The sequence below is a fragment of the Podarcis gaigeae genome (assembly GCF_964106915.1).
Source record: "Podarcis gaigeae genome assembly, chromosome: 11".
NCBI classification, from domain to species: domain Eukaryota; kingdom Metazoa; phylum Chordata; class Lepidosauria; order Squamata; family Lacertidae; genus Podarcis; species Podarcis gaigeae.
The window spans coordinates 55,319,614-55,333,314 of record NC_139687.1 but is presented as its reverse complement, the minus strand read 5'-3'; the positions used below and the strand labels follow the sequence as shown (position 1 = coordinate 55,333,314).

The window sequence follows — 13,701 nt, the reverse complement described above, 5'->3', positions numbered from 1 at the left end:
AAAAACTCAGAAGCTCTGAAAATCCACACTATGAAGGCAACTACTAGGGCAGTGGGTGGTTGTTCTGGATTCATTAATCTAGAACTGGATTGTGGTTTTCTGTGCACAATGTAAAATGAACACATACTGAATCAGTACTAGGAGGTTTTATAAACCCAGTACAGTGGTCCCTTGGTTTTAGAACAGCTAAGTTTATGAACATCTTGGAAATAGAACGCTGCAAACGCGGAAGTAGGTGTTCCGGTTTGTGAACTTTGCCTTGGAAGCGGAACATGTTCCGCTTCCTGTTGAGTCTGTCGCCTGTAGAGTCCCGAGCACCCACACAACGCAGAGGTGATATTTGGAGCTTTGGTTTTTGCTAATTTTTGCATTTTTGTTTGTGTGGCTTTTTCCTTTTTTTGACTGTGACCTGATCTTCGTTTTATGGGACTGACTTGTGGCCTCGTTTTTGTGACTGTGTGGAACCCAGTTCAGCTACTGATTGATTGATTGTGTGACTGCAGAAATGGATAAAAGCCCCCCATCCAAACAATGACGATCATTACTGCAGCTAAGAAAAAAAAAAATTTTAATTTTTATCATCTACAATACTGTCTTACTTATTTTATAGTACAGTACATATATTATTGCTTTCATTTAATGCATCAATGGTCTCAGTAGATAGTAAAATTCATGTTAAATTGCTGTTTTGGGGTTGTTTTTAAAAGTCTGGAATGGATTAATCCATTTTGCATTGCTTCCTATGGGGAAGTGTACCTTGGTTTTGGAACGCTTTGGTTTTGGAATGGACTTCTGGAACAGATCACGTTTGAGAACCAAAGTCCCACTGTATGCCATTGCACTTGTTTTTTGCAAAGGTCTACAGACTGCAAGATGTGCCTTCAGAGGGGCCGCTGATATTCTTGAGAGGGGTCCATGCAAAGTGGGGAAACGAGACTTAACCGAAAAGATGTCTCCACGTTCCACAGCTAGTATACTAAACTGAAACACTGGAAGTAAATCATGTTCCGAGAATAAATCCCCAACACCCAATGCATTATTCAAATCAAGCAGATTTGCATAACCATGTTGCTTGCTTAGAGGTCGCTTGGTCAAGGAAGATGAATTAAGAAATCCTCAAACCAATGTCGGATAGAGAGCGAGTGGGCATTCAGACATGTTTAAAAAAAGTAATGGGCCCCTGACAGTTAAGTCCAGTTGCAGACGACTCTGGGCTTGTGGTGCTCATCTCGCTTTACTGGCCAAGGGAGCTGGCATTTGACCGCAGTTTTTCCGGGTCATGTGGCCAGCAGGACTAAGCTGCTCCTGGCACAACGGAACACTGAAACCAGAGCAGCGCACGGAAACACCGTTTACCTTCCCGCCAGAGTGGTACCTATTTATCTACTTGCACTGGCATGCTTTCGAACTGCTAGGTTGGCAGGAGCTGGGACAGAGCAACAGGAGCTCACCCCGTCGTGGGGATTCGAACCGCTGACCTTCTGATCGGCAAGCCCAAGAGGCTCAGTGCTTTAGACCACAGCACCACCCACGTCCTGTTTAGACACGAACACACCCACAAATACCACAAGCTCAGGTGCTGTTATGACTGCTGTGCCTCCAAATTCGGGCTACCAAAAAAGAAAACGGAAGTGCCACTGTCATGCTTGAGGGAACCACAAGGTTTGTCGGAATGCAAGCATTCTTTACGACAAAAGGTCCAAGAGAAGGGAAAAAAACAGAAAAGCCGAATGGGACTTGAACATGTTCAATGGCAGCGGGATGCTGGGAGTCTGTTGAATTGGAGGAAGCAGGAGGACAGAAAACCAACCAGAATGGAAGAGAGTGGAATGGATAATCTCCAAGTCGTAGAATCATAGTTGGAAGGGGCACCAAGGGTCATCTAGTCCAACCCCCTGCAATGCAGGGATCTCAACCAAGGTATCTATGAGAGCTGGCCATCCAACCTCTGCTTAAAAACGTCCAGTGAAGGAGAGTCCATCACTTTCAGAGGGAGTCCGCTCCACTGTCAAACAGCTCTTATCTCCAGAAAGTTCCTCCTGATGTCTTGAACAAGAACACTCAACTGGGTAGCCTCTTATTTCACTTGCTAAGTTGCATGCACACTTCAGCACTTTTTCAACAAATATGGGGCAGCAGGCAACAAATTAGGTCCACCAAGGTAAGGATAGATAGATATAGATAGATGATAGATAGATAGATAGATAGATAGATAGATAGATAGATAGATGATGATAGATAGATAGATAGATAGATAGAGATAGATAGATAGATAGATAGATAGATAGATAGATAGATAGATGATAGATAGATAGATAGATGATAGATAGATAGATAGATAGATAGATAGATAGATAGATAGATAGATAGATAGATGATAGATAGATGATAGATAGATAGATATAGATAGATAGATAGATAGATAGATAGATAGATAGATAGATAGATAGATAGATAGATAGATGATAGATAGATAGATGATAGATGATAGATAGATAGATGATGATAGATAGATAGATAGATAGATAGATAGATAGATAGATAGATAGATATAGATAGATGATAGATCAGAGACCAGCTTATAAAACACACTTGGGGGTACAGTCACAGAAGGAAAACAAACAATTAAAACCATGTACAACAATAAAAAACAATGTACAATAAAAACAATGTACAACAATAAACCACCGCAGGGAGCTGACCCAGAGTCACCCATAAAACCAAGTTTGGGGATTTTCTTAACAAACTAGTTTGAGATGGGGGATGGTCTGCGCCTACAGATCTGTACACAGAATCTGGTGAACATCCGGATCGTCTTCTGATCTTTGCCTAACAGGAAAAGGTCAATTTTTTGTTTTTCTGGGAGGTCAGCGAGCCTCAACAGTAGGGGCTCGATGGTCTCACTACGTGTCTCTTCATAAAAGGGACATCTAAAGAGCAAGTGCTCTGGGCTTCCTATCTCCCCCAATGAACAGGCGCAAAGTCTCTGAGCGTATGGGACTTTTTAAAAGGCTACTTCCAGGACCGGCGAGGGCAGAGCCGAGCTTCTGGTGAGCTTAAAGGCCCTTCTTGCATTTTTGAATACCAGAAAGAAGAGATATGCTGCCGGGGCGGCTATATCTCTCTCGCTTTCTCCAATTTTATAGGCCAGGGTAAGGACTTTTGACAGCTCAGTGGAATATTCCTCCTTTCTTCTCACCCCAAATCTGTTCTGGAGGTTCCCCAAACCCTCTGGAACAGATTTGGGGGGGATGTGGGAGCATAGAGCAATGGCAGGGCGTGGGGGAGTTCCCCTGCGCAAATAGAAATCCTTGCTCTGGCAGATCTACATTGTTTGATACTGCCCAACTGTGTCCTCCTCACTCAGCTCTAGAGCTCAAAAGGCAGGGCTGTCCGTCTGAACCACTGGCCATGAAGAGGGCATATTTAGAATAATAGATGCACAGCATTGTAGAGCTGGAAGGGACCGTGAGGGTCATCTAGCCCAACCCCTGCCATGCAGGAATCTTTTTGCCCAGCACAGGACTCAAACCCACTGCCCAGAGATTAAGAATTTCCATGCTCTTCCAACTGAGCTCTATTTGCTGGAGCACATTGCCTTTGCAATCAAAACAAAAGCAATGATTTAAAAAGCATCCTTTAGCACTAGTCTGAGCCATCGACAAGACCCACAACAAAGGGATTCGGGGATGTGATAGTTTTGTGGTGAAATCCATCGCTACAGTGTGGTTTCAGCCATTCAGTGTGTAGAGAGAGAGAATGCTGACTCTAGCATGATCGCAGCGGGAAAGTGATTAGGTCCCACAACAGGCCTTTGGCTGAAACGGACAGATATGAAGACCCTCCATGGGGTAAAATATCACGAACAACCACAGCTCTGTTCTTCGGAGGCCCTAATTGACTACATTGACGACAAACTTAAATGCTATTGTAGGATCGGGGCAATGACATGAATTTTCATGCTTCCTTCACTAGGAACATCACTGTACACCTGAACGAAGTGCAGTTTCAGAGATCTGAATTCAGATTTCAATCCCAGCTGTAGGGATTTAACAACAGGAAGACGTTCTTCTGTAGCGCAACTGCTTTTTTTCTTTTTATAAGATTTTATTAAGACTTTTCATAATACATTACCAAAAAAAACACAGAAAAGAAGAGAAGAGAAAAAGAAGAATACAAAGTCCTCTCTCACAGGTAAATCTTAACTCTTACACCACTCAGAAAGAGGTGAATTCTCCCAGCTCTCACCTGGGAGCTTCCCTTTCTTCTTCTAGCCACCCATCCTGGGAGATCTTCTCTTCCCTGCTTCTCACACCAACCATCCATCACCTTCACAATTCAAAGTGTTGGTGCTGACCTTTAAAGCCCTAAACAGCCTCGGTCCAGTATATCTGAAGGAGCGTCTCCACCCCCATCATTCTACCCGGACACTGAGGTCCAGCTCCGAAGGCCTTCTGGCGCTTCCCTCACTGTGAGAAGTCAAGTTACAGGGAACCAGGCAGAGGGCCTTCTTGGTAGTGGCACCCGCCCTGTGGAACACCCTTCCAGGAGATGTCAAAGAGAACAACAACTACCAGACTTTCAGAAGACATCTGAAGGCAGCCCTGTTTAGGGAAGCTTTTAATGTTTGATGCATTACTGTACTTAAATATTTTGTTCGAAGCCGCTCAAAGTGGCTGGGGAAATCCAGCCAGATGGGCGGGGTATAAATAAAGTATTATTATTATTATTATTATTATTATTATTATTATTATTATATCTTCATAGCACAACTGTTCAAAGGGCCTCACATGCATTGAGTTGGTTCGCACGACATGCTAAGCCAAACCTCGTTTCTTTTTGGGCCACAGCTTGTAGAGGCAGTTTGGTCCAGTTCAGAGGCAGTCCCAGTTCAAACAACACACTAAACCAGCAAAAAAGGATTCAGGGTTGCGAGATCATCTCCGAGAGCTTGTAATGTCCACTTACTGTAGACAAATGGGCTGAAGAGTCAAGAGAGGCACTTCCTTAAGGCACCTTGGTGAGCTCATGGCAGAGGTGACATTTGAAGCAGCAACCCAGCTGTGATTTAGGCGTCCCAGCGGGCCTTTCCAAAGCTTACAGAGGTCCCTTCCAGATCTACAATTCCTTGATTCTATGGCTTCTAAATTGATAACTATGTTTTAGACACTATGTTATGCCAGTTCTCAATTTCATTTCATTTATTTTTTGCATGCATGCTACTAAACTGTACTAATTTCTGGCGAATGCTGGTCTTCTGCCTAACAGTAGAGGGTTGTCTAGTGCACTTATTTGGGCTACAATGTTATGTTTTTTTGCTTAACTGTTGAAACTAACTCTGCAAACATGCACAGGGCTCCAAAAATCCTTAAAATCACTGCCAGTGAATGTCATGTAATCAGAGCAATTGTAAGAACCTGTTTATTACCCTGAAATGTGAAAAAATATAATACGGGGGGCTGCAAGGGAATCTATATTTTGGAAATGGAGGCTCTCTCAGGTAATGATGGAGGAAAACTTTGCTTTGGTTTGTACTTTACAATATGCAAAGCAAAACAGATTCATCTTTTGAAACCTAAATTTTGCTGAATTTTGCAAAGTTCTCCAACCCAAAATGTGTATATCAGGGGAAAGTATGGATGAAAATACACATATTATTAAAAAGAACATTTAAAATGCATTATATTAGGGGGACCTGCTTGCAAACAAAAATGCTTGCAAAAAAAAGAAGAAATCTGCTCTAAAATGCTGACGAATTTTTGTTAGGAATTTTTGTTAGTCTTTAACAAAGAAAAAAGCAAAACGATGTGGAAATGTAGCAAAGTGAACTGAACACAAGACTGAAATAATGAGAAACTGGGAGAAACAGAAATCGACAGTTTTGTCAAACTTGGGGAATAAATACCACTGGACTCGGGGCTAACCCATTCAACTGCCATCTTACGCCTCTGTGTATGTATTCCCTGTGTGTTCCTGCACTTAACCCTTGTTACACCTGCTTCTTCCTCTGCCCTAGCCCTATGTTTTTAGCTCCCTTTACAAGCACCAACCTCCTTGGCTCGTTACAAGTTGCTTGCCTGCGTTGCACAGGAAAGCAGCACATATAATGACAGCACTATAAATAATATTACTAATAACGTCAACAGCAACACTAAAAGACTTGCTTGTTTGGCTCACACACCATCTTTCTACGACGCGAACCAATTTTGTCAGAAAATACAGAGAACCTAGAGCTACCGCCCACATTTCACCTAGAGCAACAGCGAAAGCAAAATCCGGATAGTTTCTCATGCAAAAGATGCAAGGAATTTGGGAGGAAAACAAAAAAAGAGTTCCGTAAAGAGTATTAAACATTCATGGGGTGGCAGTGGCAGTTGGACTTCCTGCATGTCACAAAGCAATCACTGGATTTTCCCTAAAGAGTTATTCGAGGCGAATTCTGAGCTTCTTCCTCAGTTAAATTTCAAGGAAATGTTTGGTCCAGCTAGCAACGTTTTCCAGCAAAGTTTGAGGAAAATGTTAAGCCTCTGAAGTCTTGTGTACAAACATGATAAACACATTGTGTGTGTGTGTAAGTGGAGGAGCAATTTCTTAACAGATATCCACGAGATGACTGTGCCTCAGAAATCCCAAGAGTGACAAAAAATTCAGTGTCCCTAACCTTGGTGTGATTTAAGGAAACCCACAGTCCAACCATCAATGGATTGTTTAAACAATCTGTACTCCAGTTAAAGCAATTCCTACAAGACTGATGATGATATCAAGCTGCTCTTTACTAAATAAACTGAACAACGCACTATTCCCGAAAGGCCATATAGCAGTTTTCCACAAAGATTTCAGATACGTATTATGCAGAAGAAGAAAAAAGCAAATGTATACATCCTGGCTAAGGAAGGGGAACAATTCAATTCCATTTACATTTAAAAGTGAACCTGCCTAATTTGTACTTTACAGAACAATACGCAAACTGAAACACAGCTATCTTTTTATTTAAAAAAATCATACCTCTGAATTTTTCAGGGCACTTCTCCAAGCAAGTAATCTGTACAAAAATGCATATAATGGACTGCGTGCATCTAGTATTATTGACAGCATACAAAAATAAGTTATATTCGGGGGGGGAATGCTTTCCAAAAATGTGTTTATCAGGGGAATTGCACGCAAAACTTCAGGAGTAATTTGATGGTGAACTTTCACAAGGGAATTTTTCTTTTAAAAAGAAAAGAAAAGAGATGTAGAAATGTGGAGAAATGATCTTAAGAATGGGAAAATGGGAAACATAGATTTGCTCATTTCGAATCCTGACCTCATTCAGGGCTCATTCACTTATGAGAGGCAAGAGGTTATACTGGTGGACGATGAAACACATCGCTGTAATTTCTATGTCACACCATACAGTATAAAATATTATTTTCACCCATGATGATCCAGAGAATGTTTGCAACAATTTTTTTAAAAACCAACATACACCTGAGTCTGCAGTCCTATACACACTTACTTGGGACCTACTTCTGAGTAAACACACACAGGTTGAACTGTGAAAAGACAAAGTGCCAAGGCTCCAGAGTAACTCATCTGTTTCCTAGTATCTGATTTGCAAAAAGAATAAAAAAGCCACACAAAAGTTGCACAAAGCTATTCACAGGATATTCCGTCCTGAGTTTCGGATCACAATGACACAATGGTTATAAGATAGTTTCTTGTTTTCCGTACATAATGACAGACTTCTTCCCTGAGAGCAGTGGAACCAGTCGCTCTGAGTGCCTTTTAAAACTACAGCCCTGAGCATCCGCAACATTAAATTCCAGGGTAAGTCTTTACTCAACATGTTAGTTGAGGCACAAAGGAGCATAAAGGCGACCGTCAGATATACGAATCAAACCCCATGCAAAAGGAAGATTCAAACAAAGCTGAAAGAGGCAATCTTGTCGGATACAAAAATCCAGCATGCCCAAACTCACAGTAAGGCACTAAAACAAAAAAATGTGGCAAACCATGCCACATTTTAGCAGCCAAAAAAGAAAAGAAAAAGAAGATTAAAAATAATGTATTGAATCCAACATGGGGGGAAACATGCAAAAATTGAAGAGGCTGTTACTATCTGCTGGATTGACATCGAGCCAAGACACCAGTGTGTTTTGGAAGGATTTAAGAAGCACTAAAAAGACAGGAGAGAGAATCACAGCTTCTCCTTTGAATAGCAATTAACAAAACATGTTGGCTGTGATAGACTGTAAAAGAGAACAACAAACCGAAACACGCTATGGCACTTCAGGCAGACTGGAAACATTTTTTTAATTAACCAAATTAGCCTCTGTGCAGAGAAGACAGGATGCTTCCTTGTGATTAAATAAACTTGGAAGCACAGAAAATAATAAACTCCAACCACCCTTTCTCGAGGAAAGAGCGAAGCAGGGGAGAGAGAGAGAAAGAGAGGAGACTAGCCTGACCTACCTCTGCAACTCTTTCCTCCTCCTTTCCCCTGGAGCCTTCAGTCATAAAAACGTGCTGTTCTGTTTTAGAAAGACATCTGCAAAAAGGCATTCTCCCCGTGCGTCTGCAGCAGAACGTAGTAGCTTGTCCCTCATTTGAAAGAGGAAAGTTAAGCCATTCTAGGAGCGGTTTGAAGGATTCCTTCCCACCACTCCCTCTAAACCAAAAGAATTTGGCAGCCAGCCCTGGCTGTCCACCTGTACGAAAGGCTTAACAGTACGCGGGGGAAGCTAGCGACTGTTTTGGATGCTCCCTTCTCAGCAACTGCCTTCTTCTGAAAAGACTTTCTCTCTCTTCCCTCCTTTCTTCTTAAAGAAAGGCAGGCTCTTGCCCAGGCTTCTGCCATCTAAGCAGCAGTTTTGCAAACCGAGAGCACAGGCTCCGAATAGCTAACTAGACAAATGGCAGATTTAAAAGGCAGATATAGTTAAAACATAATTAAATTAGGAAAAAATGCAATCAGTAACACCTTAACTATTAAGAATGCATTCCTTCTGTGCAAATTTAAAAGACATCCATGGATCACAGAGAGCTTAATTTACACACACACATACAATATGCCATAAAATATCTATGCCATGCAAGGTTTCAACCTATTGCACTGGAATATATAGTGAACTGTGTTTGGGGTAAGTGTTTAGAGGGGAGTAAGGAGGAGATTGTTTGATGTAGATTTGCCTCTGCTAACCTGGTTACAGGTTACTGGTTACAGGGAACCAGGCAGAGGGCCTTCTCGGTAGTGGCACCTGCCCTGTGGAACGCCCTCCCACCAGATGTCAAAGAGGAAAACAACTACCAGACTTTTAGAAGACATCTGAAGGCAGCCCTGTTTAGGGAAGCTTTTAATGTTTAATAGTTTAAAATACAATAGTATTTTAATAATCTGTTGGAATCCTCCCAGAGTGGCTGGGAAAACCAGCCAGATGGGTGGGGCATAAATACAGTGGTACCTCAGGTTACATACGCTTCAGGTTACAAACGCTTTAGGTTACAGACTCTGCTAACCTAGAAATATTACCTCTGGTTAAGAACTTTGCTTCAGGATGAGAACAGAAATCGTGCTCCGGCGGCGCGGCGGCAGCAGGAGGCCCCATTAGCTAAAGCGGTACCTCAGGTTAAGAACAGTTTCAGGTTAAGTACGGACCTCCGGAACGAATTAAGTACTTAACCTGAGGTACCACTGTAATATAGTATTATTATTATGCCTTCCAGAGGTTGTGACTACAACTCCCATCACGCTGGCTAGTCCAAAACCTCTGGAGGGCACCAGTTTAGTGAAGGCAGATACAGGGCATTTTAAGGGTAGTAGATTTGGGACATTGACAGAGTATGAAACGGTAGTTGCAGAGGGATTCAGCCAGTTGGAAGAAGGAGAGGAAAAATGGGTGAGGAGGGCAGAGGCGATTATCTGGGCAGGAATGTGTGTAGGAGATTACTAGTTCTAACTGCATCCATCCCAGGCTGAATTCCTGCACGCAAGGGACTGAACCCCTAGCCTGATAGCTTGATAGCACATGCCATGCTATTATTAATATATATAATACAACTGCAGTAAAATGAAGTGGTAGAATCCTGTGGTGGTGGTGGTAGAATAACAGACCCTCCAAGTGTCCCTATTTTCCAAGGACTGTCCTGGATTTACAGAAGCCGTCCTGGTTTCTGATTTGATCCTAGAATGTCCCACTTTTCCTTAAAGGTAAAGGGACCCCTGACTGTTAAGTCCAGTCGCGAACAACTCTGGGGTTGCGGCGCTCATCTCACTCTATAGGCCGAGGGAGCCGGTGTTTGTCCACAGACAGTTTTTCCGGGTCATGTGGCCAGCATGACTAAGCCATTTCTGGAGAAACTAGAGCAGCGCATGGAAATGCCGTTTACCTTCCCGCTGGAGCGGTACCTATTTATCTACTTGCGCTTTGATGTGCTTTCGAACTACTAGGTTGGCAGGAGCAGGGACAGAGCAACGGGAGCTCACCCCATCGCGGGGATTCTAACCGCCGACCTTCCAATCTGCAAGCCCTAGGCTCAGTGGTTTAGACTACAGTGCCACCCGCGTCCCACTTTTCCTTAGGACATCCCTATTTTCATCAGAGAAATGTTGGAGGGTATGGAATAGATAGTACCACTACAGGTTTTGGAGGTCTTTTCTTTTGAATGCACTACCACATTTTTATTTTTTTTTAAAAAAAAAAACCATATAAAAACAGCAACAAACTTTTGCACCAAGGAGAAATTAGCTCAGCTCCTTCCCTCTTGTGCTAGCTTCTACTTCCAGGAAAGAGGGTAATTTGCTTTGCTTTTAAATTTAGGGGTTGCCATATGTCCTCTTTTTCCAGGACACCTCCTCTTTTTCATGGGTATGTAAAATGAGAGTCGTCATAGCGCTCCATAGTTAAAAGTAGAAGTCGGCAAATGTTTCCTCTTTGTTGCTCTTCAACATATGGCAACCCTAAATCTCCAGTCCGCCATATTCTGTTCTGCCACCTCAGGAGCAATTTACCTCTCAATCCCCGTCTCATTCTGCATGCTTGGGCAGCCAGCTTTCAGCTTCCGAGCTGGAAGATCCCCATTGAAATCCCAACTTTACTATGAACCATTCTTTGGGTGCCTTTAGGCATGTCTCCCCTACTCCTCCCTCCCCCCCCCCCAGCCTCAGTCCTTCCATCTGCCAAATGGGAGCAATAATATTAATTGAATTTATGAGGTTGCTGTAAGGATTGCTGAGATCAGAATACTCTAAAAAGTCCCATGGAAAGGCTAAGTTTGATTACCCTTATCGATGACACCCAAAACTTTATCCAACCCAAGTTTTCTGATTGCTAAGGGCAGAGCTCCTGAAATACGACCAACCAATCCAAATGACGAAGAAGCCGCAATCTGCTGACAAGTTGGGTGAGGCTTTACTTTAATTGCAGAAGTTGAATGCTTAGGGGAATTATTATTATTTTTTAAAAAAAAATGTTTTGGAATCCTTTGGTTTCTGAATGTCCTCTCCCACCTTTCTCCTACGATCCCACACCCAACCCGCTATCAGCAACTGGCTACTGGCTTTTTAAGGAGTGTCTGGGTACATTAATCAGCAGAGCCAGTGCAAACCATATGCCTGCGCCGAGATAAGGTCCTAGCAAAATCTGGGCCATGTCCAGTAAATGCCAATCTACCCAGCCTTGGAAATGAAGAAGAAGAAAAAAGAAAATTGCCTCCCAGCGTTTTCCCGGTTATATCGCCCTTGGAGGAATACACCCTTGGGTATATCTGCTCTTCCACCTCCCAGTTTGAGCCCCCACTCATCATGATTCCTGGGAGGAGGGTGAAGTGTAGAAAGAAGAGAAGGCTAGCTTTGTTAAGTCGACCATGGGAGGAGAGAAGATGAAGGGCAAAACCCCTGCAATAATCAGCCAAAAGGCAGTAAAGGTCTCCTTAAGGGGCTCCCACATAGAAGATGGAGCAAGCTTGTTTTCTTTCTTTTTTGGCGTTCTTGTGTTACATATGTATACATAGTCATATTACATTACATGACTTATTATAATTTCCAACATGTATACAAAATTTATATACCTAAAGAAAGGGGGAAAGGGAGAAAACAAAGACAAAAAACTATTCCAAAATCATATATCTACCAACACTACAGACTTCCTGTCAATCACGTTGTATATTCCTTTTTTACAAATGAATGTACTCTTATTATTGTACAGTGGTACCTCAGGTTAAGTACTTAATTCGTTCCGGAGATCCGTACTTAACTTGAAACTGTTCTTAACCTGAAGCACCACTTTAGCTAGTGGGGCCTCCTGCTGCTGCCGCGCCGCCGGAGCATGATTTCTGTTCTCATCCTGAAGCAAAGTTCTTAACCTGAAGCACTATACAGTGGTACCTCAGGTTACATACGCTTCAGGTTACATACGCTTCAGGTTACAGACTCTGCTAACCCAGAAATAATACCTTGGGTTAAGAACTTTGCTTCAGGATGAGAAGAGAAATCGCGCAGCGGCAGCAGCGGGAGGCCCCAGTATGGAAGTGAGAGCTGGACCATAAAGAAGGCTGATCGCCAAAGAATGGATGCTTCTGAATTCTGGTGCTGGAGGAGACTCTGGAGAGTCCCATGGATTGCAAGAAGATCAAACCTCTCCATTCTGAAGGAAATCAGCCCTGAGTGCTCACTGGAAGGACAGATCCTGAAGCTGAGACTCCAATACTTTGGACACCTCATGAGAAGAGAAGACTCCCTGGAAAAGACCCTGATGTTGGGAAAGATGGAGGGCACAAGGAGAAGGGGAAGACAGAGGACGAGACGGTTGGACAGTGTTCTCGAAGCTACAAACATGAGTCTGACCAAACTGCGGGAGGCGTGCTCTCGTCCATGGGGTCACGAAGAGTCGGACATGACTAAACGACTAAACAACAACAACAGAGACCATTGATGGATTATCTATCAAAGTATCACCCATACATGAAGTCAAGGGCAGGATTTGAAATAGAAACAGTGGATTACTGAAAGAACTCAGAACAGCAAAGTTCAGATATTAAAAGCACATGTGTTGTAAAACAGCTAATAAAAAGAAGTAAAAAACAAACAATAGGAAAGGAGGGATGGGAAGTCAAGTAGAAAGTTACGTTGATTTTTTTTTTTTGTATAGGATGGTAAATGTTTTGGAATTTTTTTGGAGATTTAATAAAATTTTAATAGATACAGTGGATGCTCAGGTTGCACACGCATGGGTTGCGATTCGGCACTTCTGCACATGCGCAAAGCACAATTTAGGCTTCTGCGCATGCGCGACTGCCGAAACCCGGAAGTAACCCGTTCCAGTACTTCTGGGTTTCGGCGGTCCGTAACCCAAAAAAACACAACCTGAAGGGGCTGTAACCCGAGGTACAACTGTATTGCTGTTTTTCTAGAAAAGGAGGTGCAGGAACTCCCACTTTTAAAAGTGGAAGCCTATATAATCTGGCAAATAGGACTAGTAATCGCTAACAACTTTTCTTTTCCAACCTGTAGTTCGCTGCCATTATTCTTCCAGCATATGAAAAAACCACATAACAATCACATCATTAATTATGTCATTACATGTGGCTACAGCTTTGGGCTTCCCCCAATGAATCCTGGGAAGTGTAGTTTATTAAGGGTGCTGAGAGTTGCTAGCAGATTCCCTGTTCGCCTCCCAGAGTTCCCTGGGAAGAGGGACTTATCTTAGAAGTCCGCTCACCCCT

General features: G+C 42.8%; 1 protein-coding gene across 3 annotated transcripts in view; it reads right to left on the bottom strand.

The window, feature by feature from the left end:
- Window positions 1-13,701, bottom strand: part of ZBTB7C (zinc finger and BTB domain containing 7C) — a 250,426-nt gene that overhangs the window by 89,645 nt on the left and 147,080 nt on the right. For 2 of the 3 annotated variants that reach the window (XM_083702787.1, XM_083702789.1), the window contains exon 1: window positions 8,455-8,775. The exons of the other annotated variant lie outside the window; for it this stretch is intronic. The gene's annotated coding sequence lies outside the window, so the exon portion shown is untranslated. Of the gene's footprint in view, window positions 1-8,454; window positions 8,776-13,701 lie in introns of those variants that run through there. 3 annotated transcript variants of the gene reach the window in all.